General features: G+C 40.7%; 1 pseudogene; it reads right to left on the reverse strand.

Annotated features, from left to right (window-relative positions):
• Window positions 1–20,149: 20,149 nt before the first annotated feature.
• On the reverse strand, window positions 20,150–21,256 carry LOC126959140 (60S ribosomal protein L9-like; annotated as a pseudogene).
• Between the last annotated feature and the right edge of the window lie 341 nt (window positions 21,257–21,597).

Below are 21,597 nucleotides of genomic sequence, written 5' to 3' on the forward strand. Positions count from 1 at the left end.
GGAGTTGTTTCAACTTTGGGATATTACAAGTCAAGCTGCTATGAATATTTATGTGCAAGTTTTCATATGAACATATGTTTTCATTTCTTTTGAATAAATACCTAGGAGTGAAGTGGCTGGTTCCTCTGGTAGGTCTGTATTTAATTTTTAAGTAAACTGCCAGAGTCTTGCATCATTTTACATTTCCACCAGTAGGGTATGGGAGTTCTATGTTTTTGCCAGCATTGGTATGATCAGCCTTTATAATTTTAACTCATGAAATAAGTCTAAAGTGGTATGTCTTTGTGGTTTTAATTTGCATTTCTCTGATGACTAATGATGCTGAGCATTTTTTCATGTATTTACTGCCCATTAATATATCTTTTCTGAACTGTCTGTTCAATGCTTTTGTCATTTTAAATTGGATTTTGTCTTATTAATATTGAACTATAAGAATTCCTTACACATATTGGGTATAAGTCCTCTGTCTGAAATATGACACAATATCGAAGATGGCTCTTCACAATGTCATAGGTGCTAAAACTGGACCATCCAAGGTTGTTTCTTCATTTATAGGTCTGGAATCCAACCTGAGTGGGCTGGAGGAGCTAAGCCTGGACAGGCATCTCTCTCTTCACAGCTTCTGAATTGCAGCTACCACAGGCTTCCTCACTGCATGGTGATCTAAGAGTACTTGGTCTTTTCATACAGTGGTTGAATTAACCTTGAGCAGGTTTTTCAAGAGACCAAAGCAGAAGCTATAGGCTTTTTATGATCTAGCTTTGAGAGTCCCAGACATCACCGCTGTTTCATTCTATTGGTTAAAAGTCAAGGTGAGCGCTGCTGGCAAGACGGCAGAATAGGAACAGCTCCGGTCTGCAGCTCCCAGAGAGATCAATGCAGAAGGCAGGTGATTTCTGCATTTCCAACTGAGGTACCCAGCTCATCTCATTGGGACTTGCTAGACAGTGGGTGCAACCTATAGAGGGCGAGCTGAAGCAGGATGGGGTGTCACCTTATCTGGGAAGCCCAAGGGATCTGGGAACTCCCTCCCCTGTCCAAGGGAAGCCCTGAGGGACTGTGCCTTGAGGAACAGTGAATTCTGGCCCAGATACTACGCTTTTCCTAATAGACCTATTAGCGGACCTAATAGACATCTACAGAACTCTCCATCCCAAATCAACAGAATGTACATTGTTCTCAGCACCACACCACGCTTATTCTAAAATCGACCATATAATTGGAAGTAAAACACTCCTCAGCAAATGCAAAAGAACAGAAATTGTAATGAACAGTCTCTCAGACCATAGTACAATCAAATTAGAACTCAGGATTAAGAAACTCACTGAAAACCTCACAACTGCATGGAAACTGTACAACCAGCTCCTGAATGACTACTGGGTAAATAACAAAATCAAGGCAGAAATAAATAAGTTCTTTGAAACCAATGAGAACAAAGACACAATGTACCAGAATCTCTGGGACACAGCTAAAGCAGTGTTTAGAGGGAAATTTATAGCATTCAATGCCCACAGGAGAAAGCAGGAAAGATCTAAATTGATACCCTAACATCACAATGAAAAGAATTAGAGAAGCAAAAGTAAACAAATTCAAAAGCTAGCAGAAGACGAGAAATAACTAAGATCAGAGCAGAACTGGAAGAGATGGAGACATGAAAAACCCTTCAAAAAATTAATGAATCCAGAATCTGGTTTTTTAAAAAAGATCAACAAAATAGATAGACTGCAAACCAGACTAATAAAGAAGAAAAGAGAGAAGAATCAAATAGACACAATAAAAAATGATAAAGGGGATATCACCACTGATTCCACAGAAATACAAACTACCCTCAGAGAATACTACAAACACCTCCACACAAATAAACTAGAAAATCTAGAAGAAATGGATAAATTCCTGGAAACATACACCCTCCCAAGACTAAACCAGGAAGAAGTCGAATCCCTGAATAGACCAATAACAAGTTCTGAAATTGAGGCTGTAATTAATAGTCTACCAACCAAAAAAAGCCCAGGAACAGATGGATTCACAGCCGAATTCTACCAGAGGTACAAAGGCACCGGAGGTACCAAGAGGAGCTGGTACCACTCCTTCTGAAACTATTCCAAGCAATAGAAAAAGTGGGACTCCTCCCTAACTCATTTTATGAGGCCAGCAGCATCCTGATACCAAAAACTGGCAGAGACACAACAAAAAAGGAAAATTTCAGGCCAATATCCCTGATGAACATTGATGCAAAAATCCTCAATAAAATACTGAAGCACATCAAAAAGCTTATCCACCAGGATCAAGTCAGCTTCATCCCTGGTATTTAAGGCTGGTTTAATATACACAAATTGATAAACATAATCCACCACATAAACAGAACCAATGACAAAAAAAAAAAAAAACCAAAAAAAAAACCGTGATCATCTCAATAGATGCAGAAAAGGCTTTAAATAAAATTCAATACCCCTTCATGCTAAAAACTATCAATAAACTAGGTATTGATGGAACGTACCTGAAAATAATAAGAGCTATTTATGACAAACCCACAGCCAATATCATAATGAATGGGCGAAAGCTGGAAGCATTCCCTTTGAAAACTGGCACAAGACAAGGATGCCCTCTCTCACCACTCCTATTCAACATACTTTTGGAAGTTCTGGCCAAGGCAATCAGGCAAGAGAAAGAAATAAAGGGTATTTTAATAGGAAGAGAGAAAGTCAAATTGTCTCTGTTTGCAGATGACATGGTTGTATATTTAGAAAACTCCCTAGTCTCAGCCCAAAATCTCCTTAAGCTGATAAGCAACTTCAGAAAAGTCTCAGGATACAAAATCAATATGCAAAAATCACAAGCATTCCTACACACCAATAATAGGCAAACAGAGAGCCAAATTGTGAGTGAACTACCATTCACAGTTGCTACAAAGAGAATAAAATACCTAGGAATACAACTTACAAGGAATGTGAGGGATTTCTTCAAGGAGAACTACACACCACTGCTCAAGGAAATAAGAGAGGACACAAACAAATGGAAAAACATACCATGCTCATGGACAGGAAGAATCAGTATCATGAAAATGGCCATACTATCCAAAGTAATTTATAGATTCAATGCTATCCCCATCAAGCTACCATTGACTTTCTTCACAGAATTAGAAAAAAACTACTTTAAATTTCATATGGAACCAAAAAAGAGCCTGCATAGCCAAGACAATCCTAAGCAAAAAGAACAAAGCTGGAGGCATCACACTACCTGACTTCAAAGTATACTACAGGAATACAGTAACCAAAACAGCATGGTACTGGTACCAAAACAGATATATAGACCAATGGAACAGAACAGAGACCTCAGAAATAATGCCACACATCTACAACCATCTGATCTTTAATAAACCTGATGAAAACAAGTGATGGGGAAAGGATTTCCTATTTAATAAATGGTATTGGGAAAACTGGCTAGCCATATGCAGAAAGCTGAAACTGGACCCCTTCCTCATAACTTATACAAAAACTAACTCAACATGGATTAAAGACTTAACATAAGACCTAAAACCATAAAAACCCTAGAAGAAAACCAAGGCAATACCATTCAGGACATAGGCATGGGCAAAGACTTCATGACTAAAACACCAAAAGCAATGGCAACAAAAGCCAAAATTTACAAATGGGATCTAATTAAACTAAAGAGCTTCTGCACAGCAAAAGAAACTACCATCAGAGTGAACAGGCAACCTACAGAATGGGAGAAAATTTTTGCAATCTATCCATCTGACAAAGGGCTAATATCCAAAATCTACAAAGAACTTAAACAAATTTACAAGAAAAAAAATCCCATCAAAAAGTGGGCAAAGGATAGGAACAGACATTTCTCTAGAGAAGACATTTATGTGGCCACCAAACATATGAAAAAAGCCTCATTACCACTGGTCATTAGAGAAATGCAAATCAAAACCAAAATCAGATACCATCTCATGCCAGTTAGAATGGCAATCATTAAAAAGTCAGGAAACAACAGATGCTGGAGAGGATGTGGAGAAATAGGAATGCTTTTACATTGTTGTTGGGAGTGTAAATTAGTTCAACCATTGTGAAAGACAGTATGAGGATTCCCCAAGGATCTAGAACTAGAAATACCATTTGACCCAGCAATCCCATTACTGGGTATACACCCAAAGGATTATAAATCATTCTACTATAAAGACAATGCACATGTATGTTTATTGCAGCACTATTTACAATAGCAAATACTTGGAACCAACCCAAATGCCCACCAATGATAGACTGGATAAAGAAAATGTGGCACATATAGTGCTACGGAATAGTATGCAGCCATAAAAAAGGATGAGTTCATGTCCTCTGCAGGGACATGGATGAAGCTGGAAACCATCATTCTCAGCAAACTAACACAAAAACAGAAAATCAAACACCTCATATTCTCACTCATCAGTGCGAGTTGAACAATGAGAACACATGGACACAAGGAGGGGAACATCACAACACTGGGGCCTGTTGGTGGGTGAGGGGCTAGGGGAGAGACAGTATTAGGAGAAATACCTAATGTAGATGACGGGTTGATGGGTGCAGAAAACCACCATGGCACATAACAAACCCACATGTTCTGCACATGTATCCCAGAACTTAAACTATTAAAAAAAAAAAAAAAAAGTAAAGGTGAAGGGAATTATACATCATCCATCATCTCTCAATGGGAAGTATAACAAAGAACTTAATGACCATTAAATCTGCTACATCTAGTATAATCAGAGATCTCTACATTCGTGCAAGCTGCCAACTTATTCCGAATTCCTCAAACTCATTGACATATTTAAATGACACTTATTTGCAGAACTGATAGTTTTAAAGTGCTTGCATGTATTTTATTGTATGTAACTCTCATAGAATGTTTGATTTAGGCAGGCAGATATTAATATCCCCCACCCTAAAGAAGTTGCTGAGGCCCAGTGACACTGGTCATTTGTCCAAGAAAAAAACTCTAGAACTCAAGATCTTTTGCTTCTAGTGCAGTGCTTTCTCTATGATGTCATGCTGTTTTCACTTTAGTACATAAATCCTTTTAATTAAATAAGCCCTTTTTTTCTGAGAAATATACTAGAACCAACAGTTCTGTGGTTGGAAGGAATGAAAATGAATGAATGAACTTAAAATTTCACCTCTGTTCAATGTCATTATTATTCAGTTGATTAAAATTTTATTTATGGACACAAAAATGTCAGTCCACTCTTAATGAGAAAATCTTTACAGAACCCTAAGTATGTTAATACACACACATACACAAACATATATATTTTCCACACATACAATTGTTATTATATGCACAAAAAGATCATCTGGGGGTTATATTACTGTTAAGTGTTATATCTTAAAGATTCTGGGCTGGGCGTGGTGACTCATGCCTATAATCCTAGCACTTTGGGAGGCTGAGGTAGGTGGATTGTTTGAGGTGAGGAGTTCAACACCAGCCTCACCAACATGGTGAAACCCCATCTCACAAAAATTAGCCAGGCGGTAATGATCGTGCTTGTAATCCCAGCTACGCGGGAGGCTGAGGCAGGAGAATAGCTTGAGCCCAGGAGGCGGAGGTTGCAGTGAGCCAAGATCATGCCACTGCACTCCAGCCTGGGTGACAGAGTGAGACCCTGTCTCAAACACATTCTGTATTGTTTGAATTTGAGTATATGTTATTCTTGAAATAATAATAAAAATGATTTAAAAACTCTTCAGTCCTTTCAGAAATACATGATAATGATCAGACTTGAAGCATTGTCATGACTTTTATAGTTCTGAGTAGAGAACTTTGGTAATGCAGGAGACTCGTTCCAAGACCCCCAGGGATACCCACACCCACACATACTCAAGTCCTGCAGTCCACCATTTGGAACTCACAGATATAAAAAGTAGGTCCTCTGCATAAGTGGGTTTCACATCCCATGAATACTGTATTGTTGATGTGCGTTTGATTGAAAAACTCCACATATAAGTGAACCTGTGCAGATCAAAACTGTGTTGTTTAAGGGTCAACTGTATAAACAAATGAACAAACAGAACTTCAGATAGTGTCACAGTAAGGACAGAAACTCTACATTTGATTTGTTCCTCAAAGAGAAGCTATTGTGAAACTACGTTTTCAGTAATCAGCATTGAGAAATTTATCATTTATTTATTGTTTCAAGGCAGCAATATTTGTAATAGTGAGAAACTTAAAACAACTTTCTAGCCAGTAGGCAATATATCACTATTATCCCATGATTTATAAGACCAATTAGATCTATATTAACCATCACAGATAAATCTTTAAAACATGCTAAATGAATAAAGTTCAAAAAGTATAAAACAGAATACTATAACAAATACATTTTTACATAATCTGAAACTAAAATACATATTATAATAAGGCATACATGTAAGTATTAAAAGTAAAGTAGAAAAACATTCACAAAAATGATAAATATCAACTTCAGGATAATGTTAAGGAGATTAAGAGATAGGGAAAGCATAGAATATAAAGCTTTATTTTATTTCATTAAAAAAAAGTTCAAGATCTCAAACAAGTACAGCAAGATGTTAACATCTATTATCTCCATGGTGGATATAGAACTATCTTTTACTTTATGTTTGAAATGTTTCATAGTTTTAATGTTTAAATTTTTAAAAAGTTGATCCTGCCAAGTTGTCTTCCATGAATAGACATTTTTAAACATGGGAGAAGACAGAATACGCAGCACCCATGTGTCCTTGAAAAAGCAACTATCCCACGATGAAAACAAGACAATTAAAAACTCAATCAGAACAAAAACCGCAGAAATAGAAAAGCCATGGAAAAGATATGATGGGAAGCACTGAATCCATTTAAATATAGAACTAAGGCTAAACATAGAGCTAGACTAACTTTTGGTAAGCAGAAAGCAAATATTATATGCCCTGAAAAAGCAAAAATACAAACAACATAAAATTCAGAATTGAAGAAAGAGATGACAGACGTATGAATAGCACTCAACTTCATCTTTCACAATAGGGATTTCATATCTAATATCTAAATGTTAAACAAGCAGTTTTTTAAAATACTCCGATTTCCTACTGTTTTTAAAAAACTATTTTCTTAATTTTAGTGAAATCTTACAGAACCTAAGAGTTCTGTGGCAAAGAAACCTTTATCTAGAGTTCAGCATTTACCTAGAGTTTAAGATATTTTTCCCTTGTTATTAAATTTAAAAAAATCATAATTTAAATTTTTAGTTTTTAAAATAGCATAATCCTATAATTATGAAACTATTTCTGTCTGTCTACATGTAAGCATTAATAAGATGATGTTCACCAAATGTTAACATAGGTTATTACTGGTTGGTAGAGAAATTTATTTTTAAATAAAACAATAGGCCAGGCGTGGTGGCTCACGCCTGTAATCCCAGCACTTTGGAAGGCCGAGGCAGGCGGATCACTTAAGGTCAGGAGTTCAAGACCAGTCTGGCCAACATGGTGAAACTCCATCTCTACTAAAAAATATAAAAATTAGCCGGGTGTGGTAGTGCATGCCTGCAATCCTAGCTTACTAGGGAGGTTGAGGCAGGAGAATTGCTTGAACCCGGGGAGCGGAGGTTGCAGTGAGCCAAGATCGTATCACTATACTCCAGCCTGGGTGACAGAGTGAGACACCGTCTCAAAAAATAATAATAAAATAAAATAATAAATAAATACATAAATACAAAATATCCTTTGAGTTAAACATAAAAGACTTCCAGATTTGAAATGCAAATCAAAACCACAATGAGATACCATCTCACACCAGTTAGAATGGCAATCATTAAAAAGTCGGGAAACAACAGGTGCTGGAGAGGATGTGGAGAAATAGGAACACTTTTACACTGTTGGTGGGATTGTAAACTAGTTCAACCATTATGGAAAACAGTATGGCGATTCCTCAAGGATCTAGAACTAGAAGTACCATATGACCCAGCCATCCCATTACTGGATATATACCCAAAGGATTATATAAATCATGCTGCTATAAAGACACATGCACACGTAAGTTTATTGCGGCACTATTCACAATAGCAAAGACTTGGAATCAACCCAAATGTCCATCAGTGACAGACTGGATTAAGAAAATGTGGCACTTATACACCATGGAATACTATGCAGCCATAAAAAAGAATGAGTTTGTGTCCTTTGTAGGGACATGGATGCAGCTGGAAACCATCATTCTGAGCAAACTATCACAAGAACAGAAAACCAAACACTGCATGTTCTCACTCATAGGTGGGAACTGAACAATGAGATCACTTGATCCTGTTATCAGCAGCCTGACTTGACGGGAATTTCTGTACAAGCGAGTTACCTGTTGATTACTTGCCTGGAGAGCTTCCTAGATGGGGGATGTCAGACTGCTCAGTTAGGATATCCTTTGTTAGGCTTCAGTCTCGGGGTCAGGGACCCGACTCGGGAAGGGGAACATCACACACCGGGGCCTATTATGGGAAGGGGGGAGGGGGGAGGGATTGCATTGGGAGTTACACCTGATGTAAATGACGAGTTGATGGGTGCTGATGAGTTGATGGGTACAGCACACCAACATGGCACAAGTATACATATGTAACAAACCTGCATGTTATGCACATGTACCCTAGAACTTAAAGTATAATTAAAAAAAAAAAAAAAAAAAAGACTTCCAGAAACTTACTTGTTTGGAACTCAGCAGAGAGAGACAATTCTTTCCAAAACAAGAAGTAACAGTTTCTCGCAGATCTCAAAAGGCCAATAAACAGTCAAGAAAAAAGTGAACCAACTTGAATGAATATACACATGCACACATAAAAATATCACTTATAAGGAAAGCATTCCAGATTGACATTAAGTTACTTAAAAACTCTAAATCAAAAAGGTTGCCTCGCTAGGTCCTAAACTAGTCACAGGAGGATCTGGGGAACTGGCAAAGCTATGAGGTTGAACCAGTGTGAAAAATGCTTTTCAGTATGTGTTCATTTTGAGACTAGAATAAAGACCAAAGAGCAAAAGGCTAAGGTCTGAACAAGAATGCCATTTGCAGGACAGGTGCTCCAGTTGGGAGCATCCTAGATCCAGCCGGGAGCAGGGTTACCCAAATGTCAGTATGTGAAACGTCAATGGCCAGGACTGAGAACTAGTCATTGTGGGGAGTTACCAAAGACAAACTGGAAAGAAGGGCAGAAGACCAAAAATAGTGACAACAGCTGCCATTTGTCAAGTGCTACCCAGGCTGGACCCTTTTCATACAATATCTCACTCACAGCCCATAGTCTACTTGCAAACAGGATGTAATATGTTTTTCAGGTGACAACACACTCAGAAGGTTTACATGGCATGCCCAAAGCCACAATGCTGGGAAGTAACAAAACCAAAATTCAAGTCCAGCTCCTTCTCACCACAAAGTCTATGCTCTTTGCAGCATGCCAAGCTATAAAATCCAAAGGAGTAAACAGAAATATATGAGAATAGTAAAGTCAGGGGCCAGGAGACTCAAGAGATGTGAGCCAAGGTGTGAGGTCAGTCATCTCTACCTGCTGTGGACTTCTACCAACAGAGGCTCTCTCCTGATGTGTCCCTTTCGTGTGCTATCTGGTGAGTGCTGCAAGGTGGCAGCTTCTTCACAGAGTCAGGGGGCAGATAAAATAAAATTAAAATGAACATAATAACTGTTTTAAGGGTGGTCAGGTCAGCTTTGCCAAGCGTCGTGTTTGATGTAAGCAGCAGAGGGAAATGGAAGAGAGAGGGTGACAGAGTCAATGACTGAGTAATCACACATTAGCCAGGCTCTGTCTGGATGCTCATGAGAGCCTCTTTCCTAAGAGGAGGATCACTCAGAAAGACATGATGAGAACCCAGGGATCCAGCACCCACCACTGAGCAGGCAAACAGAGAGAGAAATGCATTTCAAGAAGGATGTCATCAGTGGTGTCAAGTGTGAAAGAAAGAATAAGCTAGAGGAAGACTGAGATAAGGCCTGGATTTGGCCTTGAGGAGGACACAGTTGGCTTTTGAGAGGGCAGATCTGGGGCCTTAGGGGAGTGTGAATCAAATGACAGTGGCCTGAGGCAAGCGTGGAAAGTGCTGAAATAGAAGCAGCATGCAGTTTGACTTTGTCAAGAAGCATGGTGGCCAGAAGTAGATGGTAAGCAAGTCAGAGACATGTGGTCAGTTTAGAGAAATTGCAAGGGGAGTCATAGGTTAGGGAGGAAGCGCTAGTCACAGGTTAGAGAGGGGTGATTCTAGGATGCAAGAGGGAGAAGTTGATTTGTGGAGTAAGGACCCAGATGGGTGAAGAGGGGACAGGATTCTGCCCATTGACAGAATCTTTTCTTAAAAGGGAAAGAGGAGAAAAGGAAGACTGATGATAATACAGACATTAGCAGGGAGTGTTAGGCATTTCTTCTTGGTGGTTTGTGGATTTAGTTTTTTACTATTCCACATAACATGAAGGATAGACTTACTTCAGCAAGAAAAAGCATGCAATAGCAGGTACAAGTTCAAGTTCCTAGATTTGCCTCTCACTAACTCTGTGACCTGGGACAAAATTTCTGAGCTTCACTTTGCTTGCCTTCAAATCAGGATGATTATACCTGTCCTGCCTCCAAGGGTGTGCTGGAATCCACCCACACCAGCTCCCCTGAGCCAGTTGTTAAATATCTAGAAATTCAGAGTTGTTAAATCATTGGTGGTATGAAACTGGTACAAACCAGGGATTCTTTCTCCCTTTTGAGTGCTTACCACATCACTGCCTGCTTCTCTTACAAGGTACTGTCAGGCTGAAACGAGACGCTGGTTGTGAAAACGCTTTGCACAAGCCCTGGATAAAGGTAAGGGATTTTTATTATTAATATTAACAAGTGTGACGGCATGGTTTCTTATGTATTAACTTGAGTTTTATTTTCTATTCCCCACTGCCCACCTTTCCCAACAGGTAACTTTAGTATTTCCTGTCTCAGCAGTTTTTGCAGGGCAGAAGGCCGAGTTACTTGAAGGTGATGGCTCCTCTAGTCTTATTGAAGGACTCTACTCACCACAGAGATCGTGTTAAGAGCAGGAGGGAAAATGGGATTATCAAAAAGGCCTCAAGAAGACATTCAGAGGAAGAGATTCCCTCTAGATCTGGAAGGGGAGAGATTTGTGAGTTCTACAAGAAGGAAAATGGGTCCATGTCTGGCTCCCAACAAGCCTCCGGAAGGGACATTTCTTAGGAAATGGCTGCAGAGTGGATTTGCAAAACCCATCGAGGGGTTTCTTAGACTCAATACATATTCAGATGTACAAGACTACAGTCAACCACACTTGGTATCAGGATATAAGCCAGGATATTCTATTTACTAGCAGTGAAGCATCAGTGCTCGTTTTCCTCGGAAGTAATCTATGCAGCAATCCATACAGTAGGAGATGACCTCTTTGGCTTCCCAGGGTTCTAGTACAAGAAAATGAGACCACATCAAGCACATGTAGAATCCTCCCTAGCCCCGGAGCCTCATGCCCCACAGGAACCAATATGTCTTTGAACAACTCCACAATAGCTCTTAGCATCACCTCAAGGGACATACCCTGTATCAAGAGTCACTGTTCTCAGGCAAGCCTAAAGCTATGGCTTCCTCTCAGGCATTTAGTTCTCCCAGTCCAGGTGCAATTTCCCAGTAAGGAGTCATTTTTGACATCACTATACCTAATAACACAGTTGACATACTACCTTTGTCGGGTTTCTGGGGGAAACAGAGAAAGAAGTTAATTGAAGGTAAAATTCTCACGTAGAAGGGGAAAGGGTTATGTGACAGACTTTACCCCCCGTGGACTCAGGAGCCAGGACTCTCTACTCTCAACCCCCCCCACATAGGGACTCCCAGCCTCACCGAAGGTGTCCACACCCCACACATGGCCTAGAAGTAGAGTCCTTTAACACAAAGCATAAAGGACATCATGCCGGTGATGAAACAGAATTTCTTGTCTTCCAGGCCCTCACTATTTCACCAACTGCTAAATCAACCCACACAAAAATCACAGTGAAAAAACCCCCTTGGCCAGGCACGGTGGCTCATGCCTGTAATCCCAGCACTTTGGGAGGCTGAGGCAGGAGAATTGCTTGAATCCAGGAGGCAGAGGTTGCAGTGAGCTGAGATCATACCACTGCACTCCAGTCTGGGCAACAGAGCGAGACTCTGTCTCAAAAAAAAGAAAAGAAAAGAGAAAAGAAAAGAGTCCGCTTAAGCTCTATATATTCCTCAGGTTCCAACTGCAGCACTGCAGCAAAGAACTTCTTCATACCACTTGAGAGTGAACCAGTTAACATTTGTAGAGCAGGCGAAGATGACAGATATATTAATAACAGTACCAGGCACGCACCGAGGGCTGCTTGGTCTCTGGGCACTTAGCAGTCACAAATCATTCCACCACTGTGAAGTATTATGGGTCCATTCCCAGTACAAACAACCTCTGGAGAAGGGAATTCCAATCCCAAACTATCTTGTCATTTGAAACATTTATTTTCAAGACATGACATTATGTTAAATTGTACTTTTAAAAAGAGTAATGAGATTCCCATAATTGGAAATAATTGAACTCAAGAACCACTTTTAATACATAATATGGAAAGGATTTTTTCTTTCTAGAAACATTCAACAAATGTTGACGTTGTAGAAGTAACACATTAGTACAGATTCATTATGAAGAACAATTCGAACAATACACTTAAAGTAAAGGTCTTCCTGACGCCCTTCTCATCCAGCCTCCCTCATTGGAGGTGGTGAGGATGTTGATTTGTGGTGCTTCTTTCCTGCCCTCTTGCTCTACATTTACAGTTAATGTATTTCCTTTGGCTTTCAGTAAAATCATCATAGTGTAGATTCTATATTTCCTTGGAAATCATTAGATACATAGAGAGTCTTTCAGAAAGCTTAACACCAGGAAATGTTAATCATTTCAAAATTAGCTACCCACAGGTTAGAGGAACGAAGACGTTGTCACTTTTCCCTTAAGTCACAGGATATGTCTACAGTATCTGAAACGAACTTGATCCAGACCCAGTAGCTTCACTCTACAAACATCTTGGAATCCCTGAGCAATTCCAGCAACCCAGGTATCCCCCTGTGACTAATCTAAAGAGAGCTGGCATTTCAAAGTGGTGCAGTTCAAGCTCCAGAATATACAGAGTAAGACATTCAGCTAAGTGGGCGCTGTAGGCCCGGCTGCATGGCACCACCCTCTCTATCCCGAGGTTTCCATTACCCGCAGGCTTTGATCTGGTAAACAAATCTGCCTCCAATCATGTGGCAAAGGTTGCCGTTCTCTCTTCTCCTCCCTGCGCTAGGGAAAACTGAACAATTAACACATAGAAAGTGTTCTGTCAGTTCATTATTTTGTACCTGATTTGGAAAGACTGAAAAACGGCCTTTTCAAGCAGTATCTTTTGCCAATTTCCTCTCTTCCCTTCCCCCAGAACCTAAACCCTGGGATTCTCCCTAGGGATTTTATAGAAACCAGCCCATCTGGAATATTCTGCTGACAGAAAGTCAGTCATTGATGCCAGCCGGAGAAAACACAATTTCTGCCACCTCTGTAATTCCAGCAAAGCCTTGCCTTCCCTGCAGCGTTCACCACAGCCAGACCTTGCCTCACTTGGCTTTGTAGCCCCAGCACCTAACAAAGTATCCAGAACACAGTGCCCAATACATGCTTGTCAAATTGAATTAATTGTATTAAAGTCAGTTGATCTGTCTTAATCTCATTTAAAGATGGGAATTGCCACACATCCCACCAAGGGGGTGGGGAAGGCGCAAGGATAAATGAGCGTTTTCTCTTGGACCAGAAGTGGGCAATGTGGGAGACAGCCCTGCCAGAGACATTTAAAACTGGCCCAGTGGCCAGGCGCCGGGGCTCACGCCTGTAATCCCAGCACTTTGAGAGGCCGAGGTGGGAGGATTGCCTGAGGCCAGGAGTTCCAGAACAGCAGGTGCAACACAGGGAGACCCCTGTCTCTACAAACATGTTTTAAAACATTATCTAGGTATGCTGGCACACGCCTGTGGTCCCGGCCACTCGGAAGGGTGAGGTGGGAGGACTGCGTGAGCCCAGGGCAGGGGTCGAGGCTGCCTAACAAACAGAGCGAGATCCTGTCTAAAAAAGAAAATAAATAAAGAAAGAAAAAGAAAATGGGAATAATTACATCTACTTCACAGTGTGATTATAAAGATGGAATTTGATCTTTCTCAAAAACAAAAAACAAAAAAACAAAGAAAAAATCGTATGGGTTCCTATGCCCTAAAGAATAAAGTGAAATTTCTTTTTTTTTTTTTGGTGGGGGTAGACAGAGCCTCGCTCTGTCGCCCAGGCTGGAGTGCAGTGGTGCGACCTCGGCTCACTGCAAGCTCCGTCTTCTGGGTTCATGCCATTCTCCCGCCTCAGCCTCCCGAGTAGCTGGGACTACAGGTGACTGCCACCACGCCCGGCTAGTTTTTTTTTTTTTTTGTATTTTTAGTAGAGCCGGGGTTTCACCATGGTCTCGATCTCCTGACCTCATGATCCGCCCGCCTTGGCCTCCCAAAGTGCTGGGATGACAGGCGTGAGCCCCCGTGCCCGGCCTATAAAGTGAAATTTCTTGCAGTTAAGTGTCAGAGAGGCTTTGGAGCTTATTACATGGGTGCTGTTGAGTGTATTATTTCATCTGAGTTTCAGTTTCTTCATTTGTAAAATTAGGAAAATAATATCTACTTTGGAGGGTTGTGGTGAATACAAAATGAAAAGACATGTAAAGTTCTCAGCATAAGCATTGTATGTAATAAGTATTCCATAAATGCTAGCTATTAGTGTTATGAACATAGTCTGTACATTGCAGGCACATGACTAAAACTAAATAACTGGTGAGTGAATAAATGAATGAATGAACATAGCTGTGTCAGTTGGGAGTGTATGTGGCTACGTGTAATAGAAACCCTACTGCGGTGAGCAAACCAAAAGCTGGTTTTGTTTGTCATGTAATAAGAAGTCCAGGTTTGGGCAGCCCAGGGCTGGCACACTACTCAAGGAATTCATCGGGGACCCAAGCTCCTTCTTACATGCGGTCCTCATCCTCAGATCTGCAAGACGTTCTGCTTCCTGTGCTCCATTTAGGAGCTTCGATTGCCTCATCTGTAAAACGGGAATAGGCTGAATCCCTTTTCGGTGAACCATTCTATGATTCTCCAATAAACTCACTACCAAATAAGCACTGCTCATTTGGGATCATGCCTTTTGGAGATAGCTTATTTGATATCCCATAAATAAGCCACCTAGGCCTCAATCCCACTCACGCCCGTCATTCAAAAACATTGTAAGAACATTTGGCAACATGAAGAAATACTTAAAAAAATACTAAGTGAAAAAAGGCAGACTATAACATTTGATCTAGGTACTGACATGGAAAGTTCTAAGACATATTAAGTGAATAAAAGGAAGTCACAGACAACACTTGCAGGTGATTTCACTTTGGAAAAAAACAAAATGATAACAAAACTAAAACTGATTTGGATGAGGTAATGAAGACTCACTTTTAGCTCTATAGACTTCTATTGTTTTGAATTTTTACAGGACATATATATTCATACATTGCTTATCTAATAAAATCAATCTAAATATTATAACTATGTAATAATGTAATTATATAAAACCATGCGCAGCATAAATCTTGGGGAAGATTATAGGACAATGAAACTGTGTGTGTCAGGCTGGTGAAATTATAGAAAAATTCCTTATTTGTGCTATTGTTATATTATGTGTGTAAGAAATATAATTCCCCCCCCCACAAGATGTTCACATGAGGCACAGGTGGATTTCTGAAACAATCTGAGTGGGACAATTTTTAAAAGGTAACCATGGGTTTTGCTGATTGAGAGATCAGACCAGTAGAGGCTCAGTTAGGACCAAAGTTTGGCGGAGATTATCTGGGATGCTTGAAACCAGATTATTTCAGCTAAGCTTGGTGGAAAGGGCTGTCTCTCCAGTTTCATGTTTTTCTTTCACCTCCAGCACTGACGGCCAAAATCATGGGGCAAGAACCAGAATGCTCAGTTTTTCCTCTCTCTCTGCGATCCCGTCCACATGGCTCCACAGGGTATTCTATGCTCAAATCGCATCACTAAGCTGGTCATTACTGACAGGCAAGGAGCTGGCTCAAGTAAGACAGGGCCTGCTGGGCCAGCTACTTAGCACTGCCCTGCAGCTCTGCTTTATGATTTCCAATTAGGAGGACATTATCTGGATCATCAACCATGACTCCTATATAAACCCAGTCACTCAAAGCAGCTCAAAGTAATTATTTTGGGAAGATTCCAAGTTGGTTGTAGAAATGTTGGTCAGGAGTTCCCTGTTGCAACATTTGTAACTAGCTACCATTTATTGGCTCATTAGGGACCAAGGACTAAGTAGTCTACTTTATATGTTCAATCCCAGGTCATCCTTTACAGACGATGGTAGATATCACATACACGAATACTTCCCACTTCACCAACGGTCTGAATGACTGACTTGCTTAAGACCATATAGCCCATCAAGCGAGAGAGCTGGCATTCAAACCCAGGTGTCACTCCAAAATCCATGATTTTAACCTGTGTTCAACATTTTTCACATGCATTTGCACTTACGGAGAGTTTTGGTCCTTTGGAACAAAATAATCATGCAAATTGAGAAGTATGTCACTGGCGTTGTGGGGAAAAAAAACAAAAGTTCTCTGACCATGCTCAAAGTTGCAAACAGATTCCATGGAAAAGCAGCCAGGCTTAATCCTACCCAAGGGCACACAATATGGCCTTTGGGTAGTTGGGTATGTTTTTCCCCCAAGTAATATATCACCTGAGCCACAGTAGCCTGTAATGAATGTCTGATATATTACCACGGGGAAGTGTTCTGATGATTTACTGGGGTACACATCATTGGCATTATGAGGCTGCATTAATCAAAGCTATGGGGTTGGCTTCTGAAAACCATTAGGTAAATCTGAAGCTCTACTAATATATTCACCTTGGACCACAGTCCGGAAGGAATGGAAAGATTTCATTGCCTTTGCCTTAAAGCTGCCTTTCCATTAGTAAAACTAATGTATGTGTGTGTGTATGTCTGTGTCTGTACAACACAAGTTACTTGAAATTTTTAAAGTGTGTGTTATAGAACTTTTTTTGTTAAAAAGGTCTCTTAATCAAGTGTCTCTTTGAAGGAAGAAAGGCCCTAGTTTTATGCTCCAAGGAGGAAAGCTGTCCTGGCTTTCTAGTTCAGTTGCCAATCATAAGAACCAATGTATAAAATCAGAAGTCATTCACTTTTCAAGAATAGCTTGAAATCACTTGTTGGAGAGAGAGTTGATGAGCACAAAGTTGCTGAAAACAAATTCTGATAGAGGAAGCTGTAAAATGGGAATCCACAGATAACCAGATAAAGAAACAGGATCTTGAACTAGGTGCTCTGCTTCTTTAGGAGTTATGTCTCCTTATTTCCTGCTCCCTCCTTAAAAGGAAAAAAATAGTCTGCTTACTCTTTTTTGTTTTTTGAGACAGGGTCTTGCTGTGTCACCCAAGCTAGAGTGCAGTGGTTCGACCATAGCTCACAGCAGCCTCTGCCTCCTGGACTCATGTGATTCTCCCACCTCAGCCTCCTAAGTAGCTGGGACTATAGGCATGCACCTCCATGCCCAGCCAATTTTACTTTTATTTTGTAGATGCAGGATCTCACTATGTTGCCCAGGCTGTTCTCAAACTCCTGGCCTCAAGTGATCCTCCTACCTCAGCCTCCCAAAGTACTGGAATTACAGGTATTAGCCACCACTCCTGGCCTTGTTTACTCTTTTTTGAACGGAAGGAAGCCTGGCAGAGTTGTCGGTGCTAACAAGAAGGAGAAGAGCCTCCAGTATAAAGAGCAAATGCTGGTGCTCATTTCTGCATTTGATTTTTTCAGATGTACTAATCAGCCCTGGTACAACGCAAGCGCTATATTTGAACGTTCCCTCCAAAACTCACGTTGAAAATCAATTCTCAAACGTGACAGTATTGAGATCTGGGTGCTCAAGAGGTGATTGGATTAATCCATTTATAGATTAATGGGTTATTTTAGGAGGGGAACTGGTGGCTTTATAAGCAGAGGAAGAGAAACCTGAGCTAGCATTTTCACACACTCAGTCCCCTGGCAGTGTGACACCGTGTGCCACCTCGGGCCTCTATGGAGAGTCCCCACCAACCAGAAGGCTCTCACCAGATGTGTCCCCTCTATTTTGGATTTTCCAACCTCCAGAACTGTAGAAATTCTGTTTCTCTTTTTGAGATGGGGTTTTGCTCTTGTTGCCCAGGCTGGAGTGCAATGACACCATCTCGGCTCAATGCAACCTCTGCCTCCCGGGTTTAAGTGATTCTCCTGCCTCAGCCTCCCGAGTAGCTGGGATTACAGGCATGAGTCACCATGCCTGGCTAATTTTGTATTTTTAGTAGAGATGGGGTTTCGTCATGTTGGTCAGGCTGGTTTCGAACTCCTGACCTCAGGTGATCCACCCACCTCGGCCTCACAAAGTGCTGGGATTACAGGCGTGAGCCACAGTGCCCGGCCTCTGTTTCTTATAAATTATCCAGTTTCGTGTATTCTCTTACAAGCAACAGAAAACAGAATAAGACAGTAAGAATGTTTACATTTGTTTTTAATCTCAAGTATGCCTTTACCAGTAAACATTTATCAACCAAAATTAAAGGGCTATTCCCTGAAGTCCAGTTACCACTTCCGGATTTGCTCAGAGAAGCTAGGCTTTTCCCTGGGCTTGAGAAGACATATGACCTCCAAGGCTCGAAAGGGCCTGTATTTCCTGACCTCGTTCATCCTGCAGCATGCATGTATATGCCTAAGCAAGCCTCACTCCCTATGTCCTGAGAAGCTGGCAGTGTGATTAGTCCGGGTGACCAAATGGGAGAAGTTGTTGATGACAGGGAGAAACAGAGAGACAACAGGCAATATTCTTTTCAGGGAAATACTTTTGATAATGAAGGGAAAAGAAAGAAAAGAAATCAAAGGATTGTAGACTTGAACATCATTTAAAACCTAATAGACAGTGGGTCCTTGCTCTCATGAAGCTGAGTAGATGAGCAGGCATTAATTAAATAAAGACACGAATAAAAATGTGAATTATCAGACACCCTGCAGCGTTTGTGCTAATCACCATTTCCTTAAGGGGACTCCCTAAACTGCAGAGAAATGATGCTTTTCAAGAGCTTCGCAGAGGTTGGTTAGTCTCCTTCTCCCTCCTGCATGAACAACTTTATCTTTACTTATGATTTATTTTACTAGTTTACATTCCTCAAGAACAGATGGTCCACCTGACCTGAGATAGCTCCACTCGCCAGCAGAGTGTCGCTGTTCTGAGCTGATTACCTTGTCATGTTCTAAGGAAAACCACTTCAGAAACAGGTTACTAACGGGATGTTTTAGAACTTAACACATCATTAAAAAAACAAAACAAAACAAAACAAAAAACTACAAGTGATCTCATAAAGTGCTGGGAAATGTTTGAAATGAGACTTTATTAAAGTAGCAGTATGCCTGCCATCAAGAGCTCTACATACGTGTCTTCTACTGCATAAAAATAGTAATATTAATTTGTACTTCTAGATTCCTACCCTCTGGTAGGATGATTGCTAAGAAACATAACTCCATCCTGGGCAAAGCAACATTTAACATATAGTCTGTGAATCTTAAATAGGCTGCATTGTTTCCCTTCACTTTTGTGTGTGCTACATTCTCTAATTACATTCTCAGCGGCTCCAGAAATCATTTATTTGATCATTTATTTACCCCAATTCACTTCAGGAGCAGCAAACAGGTATGCCAGGTGTGGGAAGAGAGACGTCCAATGTCTTTTACAAAATAATTTCTCAAATCTCCCTGGTACATTGATTGAGCAGAACTGACTCAAGGACTGCTACAATCAGAAAACAACTTTATTCCTGTCCATCCCACTGCCCATCCAAGCCCACTGTCTGAGGCTAATTGTTCCTTGACCCCTGGATGAAATCTAAAGCCGATAGCTTATCCACTCCTCTTAGGTATTAAGTAATATCATAATGGCATTACTAATTATTCAATTCATTCTTAGATGATAGGCAAAATCATAAGCACTGTAGGAAGACCTGACAGGAATCCACTTATTCCTAGTTAACAAAAAGTCCTTTGATCACTTACAATCACACAAAAAACAAATCACAAAAACGGAAATGTCCACTTTTACCTAATAGTGAGAATCTGAGCTGCATTTAAGAGAACTTTCTCCTTGCCTAGAGATCAGGGCTCTGCAGCAGGAAGACCTGCAGTGGAGAAAATCCTTCTCCATTTCTCTGTCTTCTTCTCCTGCTTCTGCTCTCCCCGACTCACTAGTCTGGCTCTGGCTCCCAAAAGGTTGTAAGGTAAGAGAAGTGAAAGAAAAAGGCCATGGAAGATCTTCCTTGACTATCACCGGTTTCACCCAGGGTTGATTTCCTCTGGCTGGATAGGTGCTTTAAGCTGCTCCTCCCTAAACTAGGTGACTGGTTAAAGGTGACCACTTTTCATAGGGTGCATCTTTGGGTTCTTCAGAGATCGTGGTAGGAACATCAGACTATAATTCTCTTTTATTTTTCCAATAAAGGTCTTTTATTGCATCATTAATATATCACGAATAGCTTTTAGGAATTATCTGGCATCTAGTTTCTGTTGGTAGACAACTCTTGGGTCTTACTCGTCAGCCGGCTGAACTGTTTGTTTTCAGAAATATAGATACAATCCAAAAATATTCTGAAATTCTTGTTTTTAACTGTTGTGGCTTGCCAAATAAAAGCAGCTGAATGTGAAACAAGCTCAATGTTATTTCCTTCAAGGATTAACTTACCTTTCTGGGCATGAGATATTGAACAAGCAACACCTGGCCTCATCCAAACCCATTGGATGTATTTTTCACCCAATAAATTTCAGATGTCAATAAGAGACCCATTCTTCTGATAACAACTTTGTTGGGGAATTGAGCATACACAGAGCTCGCCTTGTAACGGAAACCCAGTGTAACACCCTTGATCATGTTCTGTGCGTGACTACAAAGAGTGTGAATGACAGCCAGTTCCTATTTTCCTACCATTTGTCAACCGAGCCTCTTCTTTTTCTTTCCAAGAAGACTGAGTTCTACACTTAGATTGTGATTGAAGTCCCTCTGCAGGGTTCCTCTGGAGGTCTTCACAATAACTGTTCATCCCTTTCAGAGTGATGTCAACATTCATTACTGAGAATGGCCTTCATTCTTGCTATAGACGTGGCAAAAAAAAAAAAAAAATCATACCATGATTCTCTTAACATGAGTAATGCATTTCCCTCTGGCTGTTTTATTTCTTCCTTCAGCCCCAGGGAATTTAATGGTCCAATCCCTGGTTGGGTTCACATCACCCCTCTAGGCAGTCCTCTTGGGCTGATTTTATTTATTTATTTACACCAGATCTTGATCTGTTGCCCAAGCTGGAGGGCAGTGGCGTGATCACAGCTTACTGCAGCCTCAACCTCCCAGGCTCAGGTGATCCACCTGCCTCAGCATCCATGGTAGCGGGGACCACAGGCACACACTGCC

This window comes from Macaca thibetana, chromosome 7 (genome assembly GCF_024542745.1).
Source record: "Macaca thibetana thibetana isolate TM-01 chromosome 7, ASM2454274v1, whole genome shotgun sequence".
In the NCBI taxonomy this organism is placed as follows: domain Eukaryota; kingdom Metazoa; phylum Chordata; class Mammalia; order Primates; family Cercopithecidae; genus Macaca; species Macaca thibetana.